Raw genomic sequence first — 11898 nt, 5'->3', positions numbered from 1 at the left:
TTACAATCTAAACTATGGTTTTGCGTTAGGGTTTTGTCTCTAGTCACCATGGCGGGGCATGGAGGAGTGAGTTCAGCTCCCTCCTACATTCAAGTGGTTGTGGACAAAAGCAAGGGAGTTGGATCGCATTGCTTCAAGAAACCAACATAGATGGTAACAAAGGCTACGAATACAGAAAAATCAGAAACTATCAAACCTCAAGGATAGGAAGAGAATCATGAGAAAGCTAGTAAGGAGAAGAGGACAGAGGCTAGTAATCAAAAATTTGCTCCTATAGGTACAACATGGGTCTGTAAACCAAAGTCGACCACTACTCCTCGGGTCGTTTTAAGTGACCCAGCTCTACAGGTGCACAGAAACCACATGACAGAATATGTGGTTATCTATAAATTTATAGGGATTTGTCCAACGGAGAAGGCTTTGCAAGCATGGATAAGAAACCACTGGAAACCAAAGGGGGAAATTAACCTTCACCATGGGTCCAAGGGCTTTTTCATGGTGGTGTTCACAAGCTTAGAGGATAAAGATAGAGTGTTCGAGGGAGGACCCTATTTTTACGCTTGTGCAGGCCTTTACATGCGACAATGGGTAATGAACTTTGTCCCAGAATGAGAAACTTTCAAATCGGTACTGGTATGGATAAGACTCTACTCCCTCCCTTTGGATTATTGGCTTCCGGAGTCTCTAAAGGCTATCAACAACAAGGTAGGGCATTTTATAAATATCTCAGATGCTACTCTAAGAGGCAAATACACCTCCTTCACCTGGATATGTGTGGAAATGGACTTATCTAGGGCACTTCTGGATGCAATCATTTTATAAGTGTAGGATGAGGAATGGGTGCAGGCGGTGTACTATGAACACATCCCATTTAGGTGCCACAAGTGCCATGAACACAGGCACCTATATAGGGACTGCTCATTGAACAAGCTGGAGAGCAAGACGAAAGCCATTATAGGCAAAGATCTCGAGGGTTTTACTAAGGTTGGGGGCAAAGGGAAAGGAGGTAAGAGGTACCAAAAGAAAATTAATGAAGACGAACAGCCAAGCCATAATAGTTTCAAGATCTTAGAAGAAGAAGTTGAAAACAACATGACAAACCAGGAATCAGAGAATATTCCCACTGAGAAGGAAAGGGATGCTAATATGGAGGATATACCAGAAAACAAAAAACAAAAGGATGACATGCCATGCATTATGGAGCACAGTAGGGACCATGAGATGACCCCAAGTTAGGCTGGAATAGAAGACCATGAACTGTAGGAGATTCTAGAGATGGAGAATTTAGATCTAGAAAAGTCTCTGCAGCATGGAATCACCAAAGGGGTAGACTCTCTACCAAAAGAGGAGTTTGATAGGGTTGAACTGCTCTTCCTCTGGAGATCACAAACGAAGTGTTTTGGAGTCAAAAGAAACCATGATAACCAGGAGAATAGAGGAGTGAAAATGACGAATGATACACCGATGCTTTCTTCCAAGAACCCAGGTAGGAAAAGAGGAAGAAAAAAATAGAATGAGCTGCTAAGCGAATGTGGGAAACTTATGATTAACTCAGGTAAGATGAGGGATCTTACCAGTTACTCCTTTAGAAACCTTTCTTAATGAATCTTACAACCTGGAACATTAGGGATCTAGGAAGTAAAAGGAAACAAAGAAATCTTAGCAGTAGAATAAAAGAAGAAAAACCAGATATGGTTTTTATTCAGTGAAAAAAATGTTCGATGGACAAGATCAGAGAGATACATAGAAAATGGTTAATCAATTATGAGTATCTAGAGGTTAAAGTGGGAAACTCGGTGGGTGGGATTCTTACGCTATGGTATCCTCAAAAACTTGGAATCCTGGATGCTGAAGCTTCTTGGAACTATCTATCACTGGTTTTTCAACCTTTGGGTGATAAGGAGATCTACATGATCACTAACATATATGGTCCTCAAAAACTCGAAGAAAAACTTAAGCTTCTCACCTCCCTTGAGGAGCTAAGAGAGAGATATCCTGATATGCCCTAGATTCTGGTAGGGGATTTCAATATGATTAGATCTCTTACAGAGAAAAAAGACGGTACCAGAAAACTAGGCAAAGACTCCATTTCCTTCTAGAACTTCATGAATAACATGGGGCTAGTGGACACCGAAATAGTAAATGGCACTTTTACTTGGAATAATAAAAGGGTAGGGGCTTCCCAAGTCACCTCTAAACTAGATAGATTCATAATATTAGAGGACCTCCTTCTCACAAGCCTTGATATGTCAACTTTAATCCTTCCCTTTGGAGGTTCAGACCACTGGCCTGTCTAGCTTGAAGCTACTTTTATGAGTACACCAAGGAACAAACCCTTTAGGTTTGAAAATGTCTGGCTCTCTCACCTTGACTTCACCAACAGTATTGACAAATGGTGGATGGAAGATATGCCCGTTCAAGGCACTAAAATGTTCATGTTGCAGCACAGACTTAAACACATCAAATCTAGCCTTAAAGATTGGAACGAAAAAGAGTTTGATAATATTTTTAAAGCCAAAAGAGAAGTTGAGCAGAAACTCCATGGGATTAATCAGATCATCATCTCAGAAGGTTTTACTGAGGAACGGAAAATTTAAGTTGACTCCCTTTAGAACGAATGGGAAGATTGGTGCATATAAGAGGATATTTTTTGGAGATAGAAATCGAGGGTACAATGGATTAGAGGAGAAATAAACACGAAGTTTTTTCATATATCAACCTTGGATCACAATTCTCATAACAAAATTTCAAAACTTAAATATTCTCAAGGGAAAGAGCTCGTGTCTCAAAAAGAAGTGGAATCTGTCCTAGTTCACCACTTCCTTAGCATAGCAGAGGAGCCTCTCGTCGACAGATCTCGGTTCATTAACAAATTCACAAAGTTCATTCCTAAGCATGTAACTAGGGAAGACAACCACAATCTTAACAGGCCAGTGTCTGAAGACGAGGTTAGTGAAGTTATCAATGAGATGCAAAATGGGAAAGCACCAGGCTCTGATGGTTTTAATGTGGACTTCTTCAAAGCTTGCTCGAAAACAGTCAAACAAAATATCCTTAACATTGTGGAAGACTCTAGAAGATCCAAAACTGTTTTGAAGGCTCTTAATGCCTCTTTCATAGATTTGATTCCAAAGCAGGAAAAAGCTATGACACTGGACAGATTCAAACCTATAGCCTTATGTAATGTGGTGTACAAAATTATCTCCAAAGTGATCGCTAACAGACTCAAGCCCCTTCTTCCTACTCCCATCTTAGAGGTGAAAACTGGATTTGTGGAAAGAAGACAGATTCTCAACAACATCATACAAGCTCACGAGGTGGTATACTCTCTTAAGAGAAATAAGAAAGCTAGTATGATCATGCAGCTTGACCTAACAAAAGCTTATGATAAGCTAAGTTGTTCTTACATCAGGGCAGTGCTAAGAGCTTATGGCTTCGACCACAACTAGATAAGATGGGTTATGGCCCTTGTGTCCATGGCTAGCTTCTCCGTTTTGCTTAACGGCTCTCCCTCTAGATTGTTTATGCCTTCTAGGGGTCTCAGACAAGGGGATCTGCTCTCCCCCTTCCTATTTGTTCGCATGATGGAAGGGCTAGGCAGAGCGATCAAGATGGAAAATGCCGAAGGAAGAATCCAAGGTCTAAAACTTACCCTGGATGATGTTGCTTCTACTCATCAATAATTTGTGGATGACACAATGCTACAAGGCATTCCTACGGTTAAGGAAGCCAGAGCTTTCAAACAAATCCTTAACGACTTTGCTTTAGCCGCTGGTAGAGAGGTAACCCTTGAAAAATCAAAGGTGTTCTTTTTTAACACTGACATTGCTATTCAGAGGAACCTCACCAGAATTCTCGGGTTTCAAAGGGATCAATTACCCTCCAAGTACCTTGGAATGCCTATTATTGACAAACCTCTAAGCAAGGGAGTGTGGGAGTCGGTAAATAATAAACTTCAAGAAAAAGTCAGGAAATGGACTTGAAGGTCGTTGAATTTGGTGGGGCGACTTGTGCTTACAAAGGCTGTCCTACAGGCTATACCCATTTTCATGTTTTCAGCTCTTCCTGCTCCTAAAGGAGTTATGCAACAAATCAGGAGTATTCAATGAGATTTTATTTGCGGCAAAGGGGAAGAGAAAAAGAAGTGGGCTTTGGTAGCTTGGGACAAGCTCTGTAAACCTAAGGCCCATGGTGGTTTGGGGCTTCATGACCCTGAAACCCTCAGCAGAGTTTCAAGAGCCAAACTGTGGTTGAGGTGGCTCAAGGAATTAGAAACCCCTTGGGCCAAGCTTTGGAAGTAGAAATATGCAAATAATTGGCAGGAGAGGGATCATATCCAAATGTCAGGGTTCATCAAGGTCTCCCACATTTGGAACCTTGCTTGGGAGAATAAAGCCATTGTCCAGTAGCATAGTTTCTGGGAGATCCGAGCTAGGAACCTTGCATGGTTTTGGGAGGATAATTGGCATTAGGAAGAAAATTTGTTTAGAGAAGAACTAATCGCTCTTAAGAATGACATTGACAACAAAGATTTACTTATGGTAAGTGACTTCTTGGATCAGGTAAGGGATAATAGTAAATGGATAATGTGGAAGGATCTTGGTTATAATGAAGAGATTCTTTGAAGGCCCAGGCAGATTCTCTTGCTCCTGACTTGGAACAGAGGAATATTTTGGTATAATCCTCATCTGACCAACTGAGATGGGATCGAAACAAAGAAAGCACCTTTAACCTCAAAGAAGCTAAATGAATGGCCCTATGTTTTGATTATCAATACCCTAATCAAGTTTGAAATCACCCTTGGCAGAACTCGCAATGGATGAAAAACAAGTTGTTTATGTGGTTGGTTCACCAAAAGAAAATTATCACATGGGAGAATCTTCTGAAAAGGGGATTTGTTGGCCCATCCAAATGCCATCTATGTGGCTTACAGGAGGAGACAATGGAATATTTACTAAACCTCGACCCATTCACCTCTACCTTGTGGGATTGGGCAGCCTCAGTCTTTAAGAAAACTAACAGGGACAGACTCAGCATCACCAACACTTTGAAGAATTGGAGGAAAGACTTCTTAGGCAATGAAATCATTACAAATCTTGGACTCGGGTTCTAGGCTTTATTATCTAGAATGTCTAGAAAGAACGTAATGGTAGGATTTTCAAGAACAAAACAGGCTCGACCCAGAACATCATTGTCCAAATTTTACGACAGCTTAAAGATATAGTAGGAGCCCTTATGTGGAAAATTCCTGAGAACCCTCCTTCACCCCAGGATTCTCACATAATGTTGTAGTTGGGTCTCCATTCTCTAGTTCCCCAAGGCACTGATAAGGGTGTGAGAAAAACAACTGCTGGTAATGATATCTAGCGGCCTCCTCCTCATGGTTTTTTGAAAATCAATATAGATGGAGCCTCTAAGGGCAACCCAAGGATGGCTCGATTTGGCAGTGTCATAAGAGATGAGGAGGGGCACAAAAAGGATATCTTTCACAATAATTTTGGGACTACCACTAATAACATGGCAGAGCTCATGGCCTTGGAGTAGTGCCTAGAAATCCTGATCGAGTCAAATTTACACAACACCATAATTGAAGCTGACTTTGAATTGGTCATTAATGCGGCCAAGAAAATGTATAATGGAATGGCACCTGGAAAAGTGTCGAAACATTGGAGGCTATCACAGGTCTTTCAATGTAGTCATTCCTACTTGCGAACCCTGAGAATCGTCAACTTCGTTCATGTGAGAAGAAAAGCCAATATGTTAGCTGATCTTCTGGTGAATGAAGGAGTGCTATGTAAGGAAAGCTATATTAGGTATGAATGGGATTCTATACCCTCTGATAAATTGCATGATAATTGTCAATGACAGGCGGCCAAAGATATGGAGTACTTCCATACCATAAATAATGAGTAGGAGGAAGACTAGCTGAAGTAGGAGAGTGCCACAGTTAATCCTAACCGTCGATCCCACAGTGAATGCTTAAGTCAGAGCTAACTACAGGGGATGAGTATGTGGTAAACATCGTGCTAGTTTAAGGGCCACAGGCCATAGGTTTTGATGGCCTTTGTTATCGAATGGCTATTGGGATTGAACATGGTCGAAGGTTAAGTCTACAAGTGAACCCGAAGATTTATAGCTCAATGGATTTAATCATTATTGGCTCCGTAAAATGGGTAAATGTCAGGCTAGTTTCCGATTCGATATCATTGAGGACCGTTGGATCAAAATGGGCTCGATCAAATGGATATCGGGTTTTAAAAATGATTGGAGGTTAAGTCTTAGAGCGGACCCAAATTTTTATAGACGAATGGCTTATAATCCTTATCGGATCCATGAAGCGGGTAAGTGTCGCACATGTCTCCGGGGCAGTATCATTGAGGACCTCGGATCTTTTGAGTTCTTGGTTGAAAGGATATTAAGTCCAAGAATGAACCTGAAGCTTTATACACCATTAGCTTATTTTCTCTGTTAGCTCCGTGAAGAGGGTAAGGGTCATACAAGTTTTCGATGCGATTTCCTTGTGGACCATCAAATCATTGGGATTCTTATCGAATGGCTATCGGGTTGTAAAATGTTTGGAGGTTTAATGTGTAAGGTTTTGGGTTTTGCTTACCCTGTTAACTATTAATCATCAACGGGTGTGTCTTTTGTTGGTCTTTACAGTTGTGAAGATGTGTACCATATGTAATCTTTTTATCAATTAATTGAAGGCTCCACTCTTACTTGACCAAAAAAAAAAATTATTAGTACTCTATTATTTTATGTGATACAATTGATACTGATGTAGAAATCACATACTATATTCTGGTGAAAAGAACAGGAGGGAAAAACAAAACCACTATGTGAATATAATTAAAAGAAAAAGGATTTTTTTCATAGAAAAGAAGATTTATAAGATAGAATATAAAGATAGTATCTTAGTTCTTATTCTTTACAAATAAAAAAGTTACTGTGAGGGGAGGTGTATTCTCTGTGACTAAATAAAATTGTTATCCTAAGAAGAACTAAGAACAATTGTTGTGATAGTTCCTTACTTAAAAATAAGTGTGCAATGTATAAAAGAACCTGTTTGTCTGCATTGGAAGGAACAGTAGTTCAAACTGAGAAAACATTATGACCTAAGTTGTTTATTGAACATGTCATGTTACCAAGTAAGATTTCATTAAAATCAAGAAACGACTATCTCACAGATCGAAAAATGAAAGGAAACACATAAACCCTTATAACAAATAATCAACATGCTGAAAAACACATTCAGTATTTTAATTTAAGCGGTGCTAAGGAAGGTCGAGGAGGTTATGAGGCCGACTGGAGAAAACAAACACCTTCGGATTTACCTCTCAGAATTACCAAAGGTGGTAATAGTGAGGTGGTTCCAAAAGGGAAGAATTCCAGATGGAACAAAGAAATGAGTGCACTAACACCACAATACTGCAACCATAACTAGACATGAACTCTACTCAGAATTGGCGAGAACTAGAAATTATCCCAGAATCCAAACTAATAAATAAATATTAATGAAATCTATGAATGGTAATGACAACAGAATGGCCATCTCTTGCATTGTTAATAACTTAAAAACAAAAATAATACGAACGTTTAACCTCTAGAGTAGAGAACATCATATTGTCCATCAAAAGAAAAACCATATGTACATAAATATAATTCCTATGTAAAAACAAATACATAATAATTACATTCCAATGGAAAACCAAGCAAAGGGACACTAACTAAAAGGGAAACATAGTCGAGCTTTGAAGATACAACGAAAATTAGTTACAGTGGATAGTCGAGGAGGCTCCCACTTCATATAAAACAGAACCATGAGTCTGTACCTCCAACAAACAAAAATTAGCCCTGTAGCCATAATAATGACCAAGAAACTGAAGTAGAACAATAAAACGAATTTAGTGTTCTAGGGTTTAATCCCTGTGACAACAGAAACCCTAAAAATCATTTTCCCAAAACCCCAATGGTCTAGAAAAGCACCTGGAGGTCAGAGCCATGAGGTGAAATGACTCTTGAGGAGCACAGAACTTGTTGGTGTACATGTTAGGTCTGAGAGTGACCTACTTGAAAATCAAACACAAAAGTCATGTTCAAGCCTGTAAATATAAATTAACTTATAACATCTTACAGTAATAAAGATTCAACAAGGAAAATTACCCAATAAAGGAAAATAAACCTTGTCTGCCTCCAAACCTAGGAAGCATGGCAACTGCCACCACTAACCAATAGACTACAAACAAGGGAAATTGCCTAAGAAAATCTTGACAGAGATTGATAATTAACGAAATTCATGGAAAAAAACTTTGTAACGAAGAAATTGTATCTGTAAATGAAAGATAGAGCATAGAATTGTTTACTAAGTGGAAGTAACATCAATGCAGTCTCGAATAACCTAGAATCCCAAGCGGAGGAGATCGCTAGAGCTGTGACGAATTTGATGTTGACAGATGTGGTTGTAGAGAAAAACCCTCCAATGTCAAGCATCGAGAATGAGAAACTGGAGCGAGGATTAGGTCGAACAATTACCGGAAGACACCCTAAACAACCGACGATTGTGCGATGAAGGAACACCAAGGTTAATGATTGTGGAGCATCCAAATGGCATCTAGGAAGGGTCTGGAATCTAGGGCTAGTTGGCCACCATTGTTTTAATAAATTGGTTGTTATATAGTTATAAAAACCCACAACCCTTAATCAGTGTGATCAAAATAATAATGTAATGATAAACACATTATTGTTGATAGAAATCCAACCATTACGGTATGTGAAAATTTTAGTAACCGAGGTAAATTTATATAATGGGAGCTTGTTGTTTTATGTTTTTCTTTATATTAATTAGATGTAATAGATGTGAAGTGAATAATAGATGTGACAATTTTGAAGTGAACTAATAAAACTTTGTATAACTCTTTTTCTTTTAAATTTTCATATTATATTGTCTTTTCTTTATTAACTTTATTTAATCATATAAATAAAAGAAGTCAAATCACATTTAACTTTGCAAAAGACTAAATAAAGCATTCAAATATTTATCATTATAGATCACTGGGATAAATAATTAATAAAAGAAAAGAAAAATCATACTAGTGCCTTATGCCCAATTAATAGAGTGGAAAAGAGATTTATTTATCCTTATAAGATTACAAGTTAGAATGACTTCATTTACTAAAACTCAACTCCTCTTTTTGTATTGTTATAAAATTAATATTATTAGTTTATACTCATGTGAAGGAAAATTTATATTTATTTTGTTTATAAAAAAATAATAATAAAAGATTTGCAGTAATTTTATTATTTCATTTTCGTTTTTTTATTAAATTTATTTAAAATTTAATAATTTAATAAAAAATTATTAGAGATAAATCTGATTTATAAATTAAAATTAAAATTTTGATCTATGATTTAAATAATTTAAATAAATACTAGGTTGAAATCATTTTATAATTTAATAAATAAAAAAAATTACCTTTAGTTAATTAGAATATCATTTTTTTAAATAAAGAAAAAACAAATAAATTAATAATCTAGAATCCACCTGCATTTAAAATTAAAGAATTAATAGATATAGATCATGTGATTTACGCCGAAAACATTTTTCTCATAAACTTGATATAGATCACATAAGCCACAATTCTACAATCCATAAACAATTAAAAGTTAAAATAAATTTACCTTATACACAAAATATCAAAAAATAATTTTAAACAATATAAATATTTTTAATAAAAATGATACATCAACATATACTTATGAATAGTAATTATTTAAATAACATAATTTCTTTTATAAAAAAAGAGATAAATTAACTTATATTTACAAATAAATGATTACCACTATAATAATAATGGTAAACTCCACCACTGACAAACAAACAAATAACTTTACTATTAAGTTGAAAACAAACAATTGCCTATTAAAAATCATTGGGAAGAACAAATAACTTTACTTTTAAACTGAAAAAAGAAAAAAACAATTGGCTGTGAAAAATCATTGGGAATTTCACCTCAATTTCTAGGAAGTTGCATCCGTTTAAATTGGAATCGAAGTTGAAATGTCAAAACAAAATGAGACGGTAATCGCAAGAGTTAGTAGAGATTTTCAATGGTTAAGGTGAGACTTTTTTAGAAGTAAGTTTTGTCGGTTCCACTTATCTAATTTAGAAATTTTAATTTTTGACTCCTTGAATGGATTTGACATATCCCAAGTTAGAGTATCATTTAAAAATATAAAAGTATATTATTAAAAGTTCCTTCCAATGATGAATTTTCCAATACTTTATCACTAAAAGTTCCTTCCACTAATGAATTTTAGAATTATCGTTTATTTTTATTTGAAAAAAGAAAAATATTAATTTATTTCTAATGGAGGAGTATTTTTTACATTATAATTATCTAGATTCGATTAATGGAGGAGTATTTTTTACATTATAATTATTTTTACAAAATATTTCTTACTTCCACTCAAAAATTTTAGCTTTTTTATTGTCATCTTTTGGTTTATCAAACAATTTGAGCAAAGACGAGTAACTCTCGTAATTGTTCGAGAAATTTCGAGACATTGGATAGCCAAAAGAATTTTTCACTTTCATAAACATCAGGATATCTGCAAATCAATATTGTTTATTTTATTTTTATTTTTTTTTCAGAGAGAAAAACCATCATAAATTATATTAAGAAAATATAATAATCTGAATACATAGAAAGAAGTCAGCAGATTCCTGATACTATTAAGTTTTAGGTGTGTCCAGGCAACTGATTATCAGATACGAAAGAAAGTATTTTCCTATCAGTCCAATTACTTACAAATTTTTCATTTGCAAATCAATATTGTTATGATATATCAATTTTCATCAATAAATTCTTCCAAAATTTAAACCTGGTCTTATAGTTGCAACACTGTAATCTAAAGGAATTTAAAATGGTTTACAGTTATATTGCAGAACAATTTATACACAACCAATTTGCTTATATGTTTCATGTCTCAGTGGTAAAATCCTCAATCCATGTTTAATACACAACACTCATATATAGTGTGCATTGTTACAAACATAACTAATTTAAAATTTTATCCATTGCCATACACAACGTTGGACTAGCTTATGTAGTAATAACATTTTAGATATCGATGGGTGGATATACCATTAACAATATGCCTTTAAAATGGAACATCATGTATCTAGAATGTTATTTACACAACGACATCTCTGCTTCACTTTCTCAATGTTCTTAAGGATATGGTCGCATAGTTTAGAGGCCTCGGTGTTGTTATTGAAGTAATATGAAACCAAAAGTACCTATTTTGTTATAAGACACAGCTACGATGGACATTTTCCTGTCTTAGCAAAGTCTATCGCTTACGTTTGTGTAACTACTTAAGTCTTGACATAAGGAATTATCTATGACTGTGAGAAGGTTGGACAATTACACGTTGAGAATATAGTTGTTGTTCAATTGTTGTTGTTGTATATATGATTGAAAAAAGTTGAGATATGAAGAAGTAGATGTAGTATCGTAGATTACGAGCATACATATATTTCCAATAATTAATCACCCTGCTTTGTTGCATCATTTTAGGGTTTATAATAAAACCATTGTGACTCTAACCTCAATGGTCTCATTCTGCTCTGTTGATTTGTTGGTCATAAAAATAACCACAAACAATGTAACCACCATGTGCTTCATAGTTTGGTCCTTTGTGCAGGCCTTGAAAACACTCATTGTTCCCTCAACGACCCTTAGTGGAGATGTGGATGCAAGGGAGTACACAGAAGCACCTCCGCATAATGCAAACCACTGGGCTATTAATGGCAGTGGCATATGATCTAGGAAAATTAAAGCATTTTCACTTCGATTGTCAATTGACACTAGAGATTTTTCTTTAGACTTTTCA

The sequence above is a fragment of the Pinus tabuliformis genome, chromosome 7 (genome assembly GCF_031772625.1).
Source record: "Pinus tabuliformis cultivar Carrire ecotype Pingquan chromosome 7, CPIR1, whole genome shotgun sequence".
NCBI lineage: Eukaryota > Viridiplantae > Streptophyta > Pinopsida > Pinales > Pinaceae > Pinus > Pinus tabuliformis.
This window is presented reverse-complemented; position numbering follows the sequence as displayed.